The 10,565-nt window shown below is 35.8% G+C and overlaps 2 long non-coding RNA genes across 3 annotated transcripts; one reads left to right on the top strand and one right to left on the bottom strand.

The window, feature by feature from the left end:
• The first annotated feature begins 3,341 nt into the window (after positions 1-3,341).
• Positions 3,342-5,914, top strand: LOC136067593 (uncharacterized). Of its 2 annotated transcripts, none has more exons than XR_010629032.1 (3): positions 3,342-3,535; positions 4,114-4,188; positions 4,695-5,906. It is a non-coding gene; the product is annotated as an uncharacterized LOC136067593 (long non-coding RNA). The 2 variants fall into 2 exon arrangements; XR_010629033.1 differs by having other exon boundaries at positions 3,346-3,535; positions 5,237-5,914.
• Positions 5,915-8,294: 2,380 nt separating this feature from the next.
• LOC136067563 (uncharacterized) lies at positions 8,295-10,522 on the bottom strand. Its single transcript, XR_010629013.1, has 2 exons — positions 10,069-10,522; positions 8,295-8,514 (listed from the first exon to the last, which is right to left on the bottom strand). It is a non-coding gene; the product is annotated as an uncharacterized LOC136067563 (long non-coding RNA).
• Positions 10,523-10,565: the final 43 nt, after the last annotated feature.

Genomic DNA, 10,565 nt, shown 5'->3' with positions numbered 1-10,565 from the left:
TCTTTGGAATGAAACCTATCAGCTAGACGTTCTGAGCCATCCTAAGATAGGTCTTACGTGCCTTCTTGAATGAGCCAAATGCTGTGGTGCCCCCTACAATCATCCTTATGTCCCTTAAAGGGGGCCTAGGGCACTCGCTATCCCTTCTACTAGCCTGTTCCTGAGATGGGTCTATTCTTTTTTTACTGACGAACTGTTGTAGCTTTCCCTGTCTGATGAGGGCCTTGATCTGTTGCTTCAAGTCATAGCATTCGGATGTGTTGTGACCGTGATCCTGATGAAAACGGCAATACTTATCTCTGGACCTCTTATTGGGATTTCCCTTTAACTTGCCAGGCTATGTCAAGGTCGTATCATCCTTGATCTGCATCAAGATCTGATCGATTGGGGCAGTCATCGGGGTGAAATTTGCAAACCTTCCAATGGGTGGTTTGAAGCACCTATCCTCCCGTCGGTCTCCGGTTCTAGTCATCTTCCATCTCCAATCTTCTTGCCTTTACCTCTTCTTGAGTTTTTCCTCTCGAGCCAGTAGCGCGTCTTCTACATTCATGTACTTAGTTACCCGATAAAGCACATCTGACATGGTCTTTAGGTCATTTTTGTATAAGGAGAACAAAAACTTCCCTTTCCACAAGCCATTGGTGAATGCAGCAACAAGTATCTAGTCATCAGCTTCGTTTATCGAAAGGGCTTCTTTGTTGAAATGTGCTATGTAAGACCTAAACGTCTCGTCTTCTCGTTGCTTGATGCTCATCAGGCACGCAGTGGATTTCTTATACCTATGCCCTCCTATGAATTGCAATGCAAACTGTGGACTTAGGTTTTTGAAGGTATTGATGGAGTTGGGAGTCAACCTATTGAACCATATCCTTGCAGGACCTTTCAATGTAATTGGGAAAGCTTGACAGATGATCTCGATTGGAACACCTTGTAAGTGCATGAGAGTTTTGAACGACTCCAAGTGATCCAAGGGATCTTTTGACCCATCGTAGGCTTCTATATGTGGCATACGAAACTTTGCTGGAAGGGGGAACGAAGTGACAAGTGCTGTGAATGGCGAGTCCATTCAATGAACCAACTCTTCAAGGTTGTTTGACACTTGTCCCTTGAGGGCATTCATCATGAAGTCCATCATTTTCTTCATCATTTGCATCTATACAACCATGTGCGGTGGTGCCGTATTTGCAATGGATGGACAGCTGGTATCTTATCGCTTTTGTTTGCTTAGGGCATTGCTGCGTTCTGGTCATTTTTGGTCCCTCCTTTCGGCATTTGTACCCTTTTGCTCCTCTCTGTGATTGTTAGGCCTAGCATTTCTTTGGCACGACTGTTCTTCCAAGTCGTGGTTTTGCTTAGTAAGTCATTTTACAACCACGGCTAGAGTTTGTACCTACCTTTCAAAGACAGTAGTGCATGGTTCATCTCCTTGGTTGTTGTTGGTTGTCATCGAGCAAGTGAGTACCAGACAACTCTTTATCTAGGAAGTGGTAGTATGGCTGCTATTGTTCCTTTTCCACAGACGGTGCCAACTAATGATGCCAAAAATCGTCAATCAGTTGCACAGTCCTTACGTGCTCTAGACAAAACCTGTGAAACAGAAACAAAGAAGACCTTACAGTGTATCGGTATGGTAATGGCCAAATACCCTCTAAAGGTTAAGTTAGAGAGAATTTCTACAACTCTAGAGTACCAGAGTTCGGAAAATTATGCGTACCTTGATTTGTGAGAGTTTTGAAGTTTTTATAGTAGTGTAGAGTTGACCTTAGTTTCTTGGTGGAAAATGCATTTCCTTGTGGAGAGAATTCTCATTAATACTCGCATTTTACGGGACTTGTAGGGATTCCTCTAATCATGGTTGGGCGTAAAATGCAAGATATTTCCATACTAAGATTCTTGGAGACTGCTCATGCCACGTGGCTTTATCAAGCCATCTCCCTTGGACCCGTCTACTTTAGGAAGTCCATCTGTCACTTTGCCTCTCTATCCAAGTCATAAGCCCGTCCGCTACTTCCTAGGTGGAATATTTAGGCCGTCTGTTTTGGCGACTTCGTCACTAATGTCTGCTCTGGTTATTTTTGTCCGTCTGCTTAAGGATTTTATCCCTATCAAATATAAGCATTTACATACATACATACATATATATATATATATATATTGGATACAAGATAGAATTTCTACTCTAGTCTAATCTAAGTGTATATATGTGTGAAACTCCCTCCTAGAGACTTAAACTCCAGCCCTTGCTCCTCACACCCTACAAGCATTTATACTTGTAAAGTAACCACCACACCAAGGGTGCGCGATGGTACATATATATATATATATATATTATTGGTGTGGGTGCATATTCTAAACACTTTTACTGTTCTTTATTTCATAGCCATTGGGAATTTATATTTGGCAATAAAGGTTAAAATAACCGTGAGGCAATAATGTATAATCTAGCTGTTGAGCTTTTATGGGTACTTAGTACTAATAACTATAGACTATTATCACCATGAGTAGCCTATATATTTCCTATCAATACAAATTAGATACCAAAACAGCATATACTTTCTCACATTAGAGGAGCCATCCGTACAAATTAGATATCAGGTGCTCAGTCCCATGTGATTGAAGCTGCCAAATATCAAAACACAACCCTGGAATTAAGTTATTGGCTAATTAAAAGCCACATAAAAGCTAGTTCTCCGAAGAGTAACAATTAAAATCATTTTAAATGTATTATAATTTATAACTAACCTATAATTTCAAATGTTTGTGGAAAAATAATTAAGATGGTAATACTCATGTTTTTGCGATTTTCCAACTTTATGATAATATACCCATTCCTCTCGATAACAGATGACGGGATTTATTTATCATTTTACTCTAGGCTTATGTCATTTTTTACTTCCAAATATAAAAATATATGGTTAGTATGATTAAGATATTAATTATAACTAAATGATGCCATTAGCTTCATGGCTTATTTGCACTTCCGGCCTACCTTAATAGGTGGGTTTCAATTTAGGGTAATGTCCCTCCACTTATTCTTGGCACATATAAAAACACAACACTCCCATTTTTCACCTGGATTGTATTCATCATATATATAATAAACATAATTGATGCATCATGTATATCACTCGCATTCTTGTATTTGTCTTTACTTAGTAATAACAATTAGTCTTTTTCTAAGATTATAAACGTGATTCTCATATTTTAACAATCTTTAATGTAACGTCCCAGTCAGCCAAAAAAAGAAAAAAGAAAAAGAGAGAGGTAATGGTCAGATTTTATTTGGACCACATGTGCCCACTTACCCCATTAAACCCCCACCACTCATCTCACAAACATCTCAACTCTCTTTGGCCGGCCATCCCTCTCTTCTTATTTTATTTTCTTTCTTTTCTTTTCTCTCATACACTCCTCTCTATCACTTGCTCATCCTCTCCCACCGGTACCTCCATACCACCATCTCCACCATTATTTTTCTGGCAATGTCACCAGAAAATCTTTAGGAACCTCTAAGCATCTTTATCTTTTATTTGAGGTAAAAGTTTCTAATCCTTTTGGTGAGTTTTATATTTTGCTTGAAGTTATATTTTTATCTAAGCTTTAATAATGATACTCGTGATTTATGAGTATTGGAAGTGATATTTTTGTGTTTATATATATGAGTTTTTTATTGGTGAAATTATTTGATGAGTGAGTTTATGGTTTGTGTTAATGATGACTATCTAAGGTTTATTTAGGGTAAAAATTTAGGGGTTTTGGGTTATAACATGTGATGGTTGGTAAATCTAATTTTTCTATTGCTATTGGATTTATTTGGAGTTAGTTAAAGTTCAAAATTTCTTGTTTTTGAGGATATTTTGATTTTTCTTACATGGGTCTCTTGATGATGTTGTGTAAATCTAATAGAAGCTAGTCATAATGTTGAAGATGATATTGAATGGGTTAAATTTATAAATTGGAGTCTATGCCTTGTGAATTAATTTGTTGAGAAACTTTGGAAGAGGAATATGTTATTGATGAGGTTAAATACTAGGCTTGCCTAATTAAGTGCATATTTGGCAATTCCTAAATTGTAGATAGATACAATTTTAAGTTTTATGCTTATTGTGTTAGGTTTGCTTGATATTGTTGAGGTTCTAGCTAATCTCCTTTGGAACTTGGAGAATTAGGCTTTTTGCAAATTGCAAGGTAAGTAGTTTTTTTAATGGGATTTTTGAAAAATAACCATGTTGCATAAATGTTGTTTTTTGGATTAGACACGCTTTTGAAAACTATCTATGGAAACTATATTTTTTCTAAAAACTATCGTGCCGTAACCTTAATATGTATATGATTATATATGAAAATGCATCATATTTGGTATTGTATTTGAGGAAATGCATGAATTGTTAATATGGAAAAATGAGCATCTTTTATTTAACATTTGATAAGGAAATCTTGGATTTTATGGTATATTAAAAAAATTCAAAGATGCTTATCTTGTCTTGTTACGTGGGAAATTGATAGAAACTCTCTTGACAAGAATGAAGTTGAAAACCTTACAAACTTTGTAGAAGTTAGATTATTTAAAGTATTTATGAAACTACTTGGATATGAGCTATGTGTTTCAAAGTAATGTAACATGTGAGCTTTATGTGGTTTTAACACCATGCCATGTGTGATTTCCCGGTGATCACCCGATTTGGTTTCCGTAGTATCTGTGACAATGAAATCAAATCTAAGTCAGTGCCCTTTCATTTTGGATGACACGTTCTTCCCTGCTGCCTATGGGGGGAAGAGGTTCCTTGATTGTGTGTGGGTGAGGCTATTGCCCATGGGGCCAAGAGACTACGTGCAAGAGAGGTTCTATTTGACGCGCTCTCTCTGCTGCCGATGGGGGGAGAGAAAAACCTTGAGGGTATGGGTGAGGCTGCTGTCCATGGGGCCAAGAGTCTGCATACCAGAGAGGACAATATCATGCCAATTGTGAATGGGTGGATCCCCTGACCAATCTATGTGGTAGTGTGGTATATTTGTGATAATTTACCTTATGTTAGATATTATGGTTTTGGAAATTATATTGTTGGTGCTCACAGATTATAATATATAGTTTCAAGGTATTTACTTTGAGAAACTTTACGTTTCATTATTTAATCATTCTTGTCATATTATTATTATTGAAGATGAAACTTGCATTTCCCACACCCCCATTAATTATGCTACTTACTAGGCATTAGCTCATCTCACCCTCTAACAGTTTTTCAGATTTATTAGCTATACCTTGGGTATGGAGCTTACTTCTTTGGTGATGGTTAGAGTGCTATGTTAAATTTGGAGACTTTTGCTATAAATGGTTGGTGACTCGATCTTGCTATATTCAATGAGACCTTAATTAATTATATTAGAGGTAGGTTGCTTGAGATTTGTTAGCCTTTGGTGTGGAAGGCCTAGACTCGATGTTAAGGTCCTTATTCTTGATAAGATTGTGACTTTGTGTAATTTAATCAGAGTTTTGTAATATATTCATGTATTATGTGGAGGCACATGATTTTTAGTTATTGTTCGTAAATGTGTTATAGAGCTCTGACTTGTAATGTGGAGATTTTAGCATGGTTATAAATTATTATCTTGTGGAAAAGAAAGGAAAATAAAGATCTCCTATAGTTTGATTTGCCAAAAAGAAAAAAAAAAAAAAATCTACAGGTACCTTTGGGATGTATTTCTCATGCTTTGGACCCTTTTTGGGTTTGGGGCGTGACATTTAATGTTATGCATTAAAAGATATATAACTTCAACATTTAGTTTGGATTCAATTACAGATGATTAAAACTGATGGAAGGAAGTCAAGTGAGCAATTAATGCAGCAACTACGACACGGCCATCAACTCTTTCCAATATAGATAACAAAGTTTTTGAAGATTTAAAGAGTGTTAAGTTCCATTTTCTTAGATAATTGTATTGTAATGTATTAAGAAACAATGATGTTTTGTATCTTTTGCCTTTATTAGTAAAGGATTATATCTTAATATATTAAGAAATAATAATTTTGTGTATTTATTTTGTTGATAATTGTTAATACTATGTGGATACCCCTATATATATACATATATAAATTATACTTTGGTATATATATATATATATATATTTTATTATTATACTTTGGCCTCGCTAGCTTAAAATTTTGGTTCGGTCCCTATTCTCACTGCCATTGCCGGCATTCTCAAGATTTAAATCGTTGAAACCAATCACCAAAACTCACTATCTTTTCCTGTTCTGGGCTGGGTGGGGGTTCTAGGCTGTGGGTTTGCTATGGGCTATGTTGGCGACAATTGGGTTTGGTTTGTGGGTGGTGGCCTCATGGGTTTGGTCCAGGGTTTCCTTTGGGTTGGGTTTGTGAGTTGTTATGGGTTTCATCTTGTGTTGATCTGGTGTTGACTTTTGGTTGATTTGGTCAGTGGTTTGCTATGGGTTTGTCGTGGTTGATCTTGTTGATCACGGTGATTGGTGGTTTGGGTTGATATGGTTGATTTGGGTTGATAGTCATAGTGGTGGTCGGTTCAATTTGGCTTGGTGGTGGCAAGTTATTTTTTGGATCTCATTGTGACATGGCGGTGGTGATTGTGGTTGGTGGTGTGGTTGCTTGCATTTTAAGGGCATTTTTATTGTTTTGTTAATATTATTTTAACGTATTGTATAATAAAATAGAAGATAAGCTATAAGTAATTTATAAGTATTTTGCTAATGTGTACCCTAAGGACATACATTAAGTCATCTATTTTTGAAAATATTTTTTCGAAAATTGAAAAAGTATTGACAACTTTTTCAATTCTCAAAAAAATGTTTTCAAAAGTAGATGAGAGCACACATTAACCAAACCCAATTTATAAAATGATATGTTAAAATAAATAATATAGTTTTTTAAGATGCTAAAAGTTAATTTTTTTTTGGAGTTCATAGCACACAGGACTAATGCTAAAAGCTAGATATAGGTGACTGAAGTTTCCACGCCCCAGTAATAATCACAGCACACAGGACTGATAAAATCAACATGTTCGTTAATGGCTTGGACAGGGAAAGGTTCAAAATAAACGATTGCACTTAGATAAAGCAGGAGATTTCCATACCAAGAAGATTCCAATTTAAGAGTGTCACGCCACTCTTTAAAGAGCAACGAGAGTTTTGACACGTCTTGTGCAGTGTTTGGATATTTCCAGTAAAGGTCGAGCCCATCAAAGCCATACTTCTTAGCCAAATGAATGGAGGATCTAATAAAGATTCTACGGCCATCTTGGGTGCTTACCATATTGGAGAAAGCATTTGGATCTCTTTCAATGGATAGGAAGCACTTTTCGATATAGTCTTTTTCTTTTTTCTTTTTTTTTTTACGCCATTAGATTGAATGTAAGTGCATCTCTCTCTCCCATGGAAGCTAAGAAAGGCACTCAAAGTGTGATTCATCACCTACAAATGTGTCAATCTTTGCGTCTTTGACGAAAAACCTTTTTAGGCCACCTGTTTCACAAAGGACTTGTTGTGAGGCTCGTTTTTTCATTTATCTTCCATTGCACATTTGGCACTCAAGATTTTAGTATAAAAAAAAGAATCATTGTAAACTTTCTCAAAGATCATTGTAGCTAGAATAATTAGGCCACAAAACACTTAGCAAGCAGAGGAAATAGAGTGCAAGTAAAGACTACCCTGCGGACTTGAATGTTTACATGTCTAAATATGCTGATGTGGTTGCTTATGTGGCATCGATTCTGACATCACATGTTGATGCGGCTGCAGCTAAAGTGACGCAAACTGGAATTCACACGTGACCCAGGTCACCCAGCAAGGATAGTCAATGCGTGATGGTATCATATTACATTTTATTAAGAAGTTAGTGTGATCGCCTTTGAGAAAAATATGATATAGCTGATTTCGAGGAGATCAATTTGACTGTGATGCCATTGAGCTAGCAGTAACGTGCAAGGTTGCATAGTGATTATATTGGTTATGAAAGGCTACAAGGATGTGGCTTTAATATCATGTTTAACGAGAGAAAAAATCAATATAATAGACTAATGTGCATAATATATATAATCTAATTTTTTTTCCTTATATTGTAAGATACTAGGATACATGCCGGGGACTCAATTTGTAAGTCATGTAGTTGACCACTTGATCGACCTATTTTTTAATTTCCATAGATCAGGTGACAAACTATTTAATCACCAATTTCAGCTTATAGTCAGATATCCAATTTTATTTTTTTATTAATATTCTTTACATTTACTTGTCATTACATTAACCTTCATTTAAAACCAAATCCATTAAAAAAAATAAAAAATAAAAATAAATTCATTCATTTCTAACCAAATCCATAAAATAAATAAATAAAACATCCATACAATCTAAAAAAGCAATAAAGAAGTTCACAAAGTAATTACAACCATTTATATACAAATAATATCTTAGCTTCCAAACTTTTCAGAAAATTATTTGAGTTCAAGTAGTCCCATAAAAGCTATCTTTTTGCCACCAATCCCATATCTGCACAAGTATAAAGGAAAATACATCAATAACAAACTAGCCTGCAAACCTATATCCCTAATAAGATGTACTACAACAAAAAAAGATTATTATTAGTAGTAAGGCAATGCAGAAAATGTGCACAGAATACCCAATAACAAACTAGACAAAATAATCATAATGCAACATCATGTGAAGCCAAACTATCAAAGAAAGAAGACCCACAACATTCTCATCAAATAAAAACCAAACCCACATTACAAACCATGGAGAAATCATAAAGAATGCAAAAAAATCCCAATTTAAAACAAAACAAATAAAGTGAAATCCAAAACAAAAACTCAGCTACCATCATAAACACAAACCCAACCACCACCACAAATAAAAAACCAGCCAACACTACTAAAAAAAAATAAAAATAAAAATAAAAAACTAGCCACCACCATAAACAAAAACCCACCACCACCATTAAACAAAAACCATAGGCACCACCATAAACAAAAAACCCATCAACACCATTAAAACAAAAAATACAGCCACCTCCATTAACACAAAAACCTAGCCACTATCATAAACAAAAAACTCAACCACCACCATTAAACAAAAAGCACAGCCACCACCGTTAACACAAAAACCCAGCTACTACCATAAACAAAAAACCAAACCACCACCATTAACACAAAAACCCAGCCACTACCATAAACAAAAAACTCAACCACCACCATTAAAACAAAAAGCACAGCCACCACTATTAACACAAAAACCCAACTACTACCATAAACAAAAAACCCAACCATCACCATTAAACAAAAAGCACAGCCACCACCATTAACACAAAAACCCAGCCACTACCATAAACAAAAAACCCAACCACCACCATTAAACAAAAAGCACAACCACCACCATTAGCACAAAATCCCAGCCCCTACCATAAACAAAAAACCCACCACCACCATTAAATAAAAAACACAGCTACCACTATTAACACAAAAACTCAACCACTGCCATAAACAAAAAACCCAACTATCACAATAAACAAAAAAACCCACCACCAACATTAAACAAAAAACTCAGCCACCACCATAAACAAAAAACTCACCACCACCATTTAAACAAAGAACACAGTCACCACCATTAACACAAAGACACAGCAACTGCCATAAACAAAAAACCCAGCCATCACAATAAACAAATAACCCAGCCATCACAATAAATAAATAACACACCACCAACATTAAACAAAAAACCCAACCACCACCATAAACACAAAAACCCAACCACACAATAAACAAAAAATCCAGCCACCATCATTAACACAAAACCCACCACCACCATTAAACAAAAAATCCAACCACCACCACAAACAAAAAACCCACCACCACCATTAAACAAAAAACACAATTGTGCTACGGTACCCTCATACGTATAAGAAGTTACTATAGCACAATGTAAAAAATTTTACAATTGAGAGACCGGTTAATGCTTGTTTTTGTGTTTTTATGCTAAAATATAGCAACATATACCATATACAAACCTCAATGCTAATGCTCTTAAGCAAGAAAATAAAACACTAACCAAGGTTTGTTTTTGTTAGTAGATGAGCTCCCCCCACTGCCACAAATGTCACTGTCACCCTTGCTCCTCAAATATTATATGATGCAATCCATCTTCTCCTCCAGCCTAAAGTTTGCATCCTAGAGCTCTTCTACTCGACCCTCGAGTTGTTGAATATACTGAGTTGAGAAAGATAAGGCAAGAGTCCTAAGAGATGAAGGCCCCATGCCAAGTCCCTTTACATAGCCAGATCTCAGCTTAAGAACCATCATAGATATCTCCTCTTCGGTCAAAAGCTGTGCTTATGGAGAGCTACAATACTCATTTTGTACTCTCAACATCTCTTGCTGTCATTTCAAATAATAGAAACCATCAGAAATACATATGTTCTAGTTTTGCAAACATATAAAGAATAAAAATACATATATTCTAATTTTGCAAACTCAAGGCATGTATTGATATACATACATATGTATGTTCGCAATTAGGGTGTACCCACTATTTTGTCTTTGAATTGA

Source organism: Quercus suber, unplaced genomic scaffold (genome assembly GCF_002906115.3).
Source record: "Quercus suber isolate HL8 unplaced genomic scaffold, Cork oak 2.0 scaffold_78, whole genome shotgun sequence".
Taxonomy (NCBI): Eukaryota; Viridiplantae; Streptophyta; class Magnoliopsida; order Fagales; family Fagaceae; genus Quercus; species Quercus suber.
The sequence above is the reverse complement of the archived record's forward strand: the minus strand, read 5'-3'. Positions and strand labels throughout refer to the sequence as shown.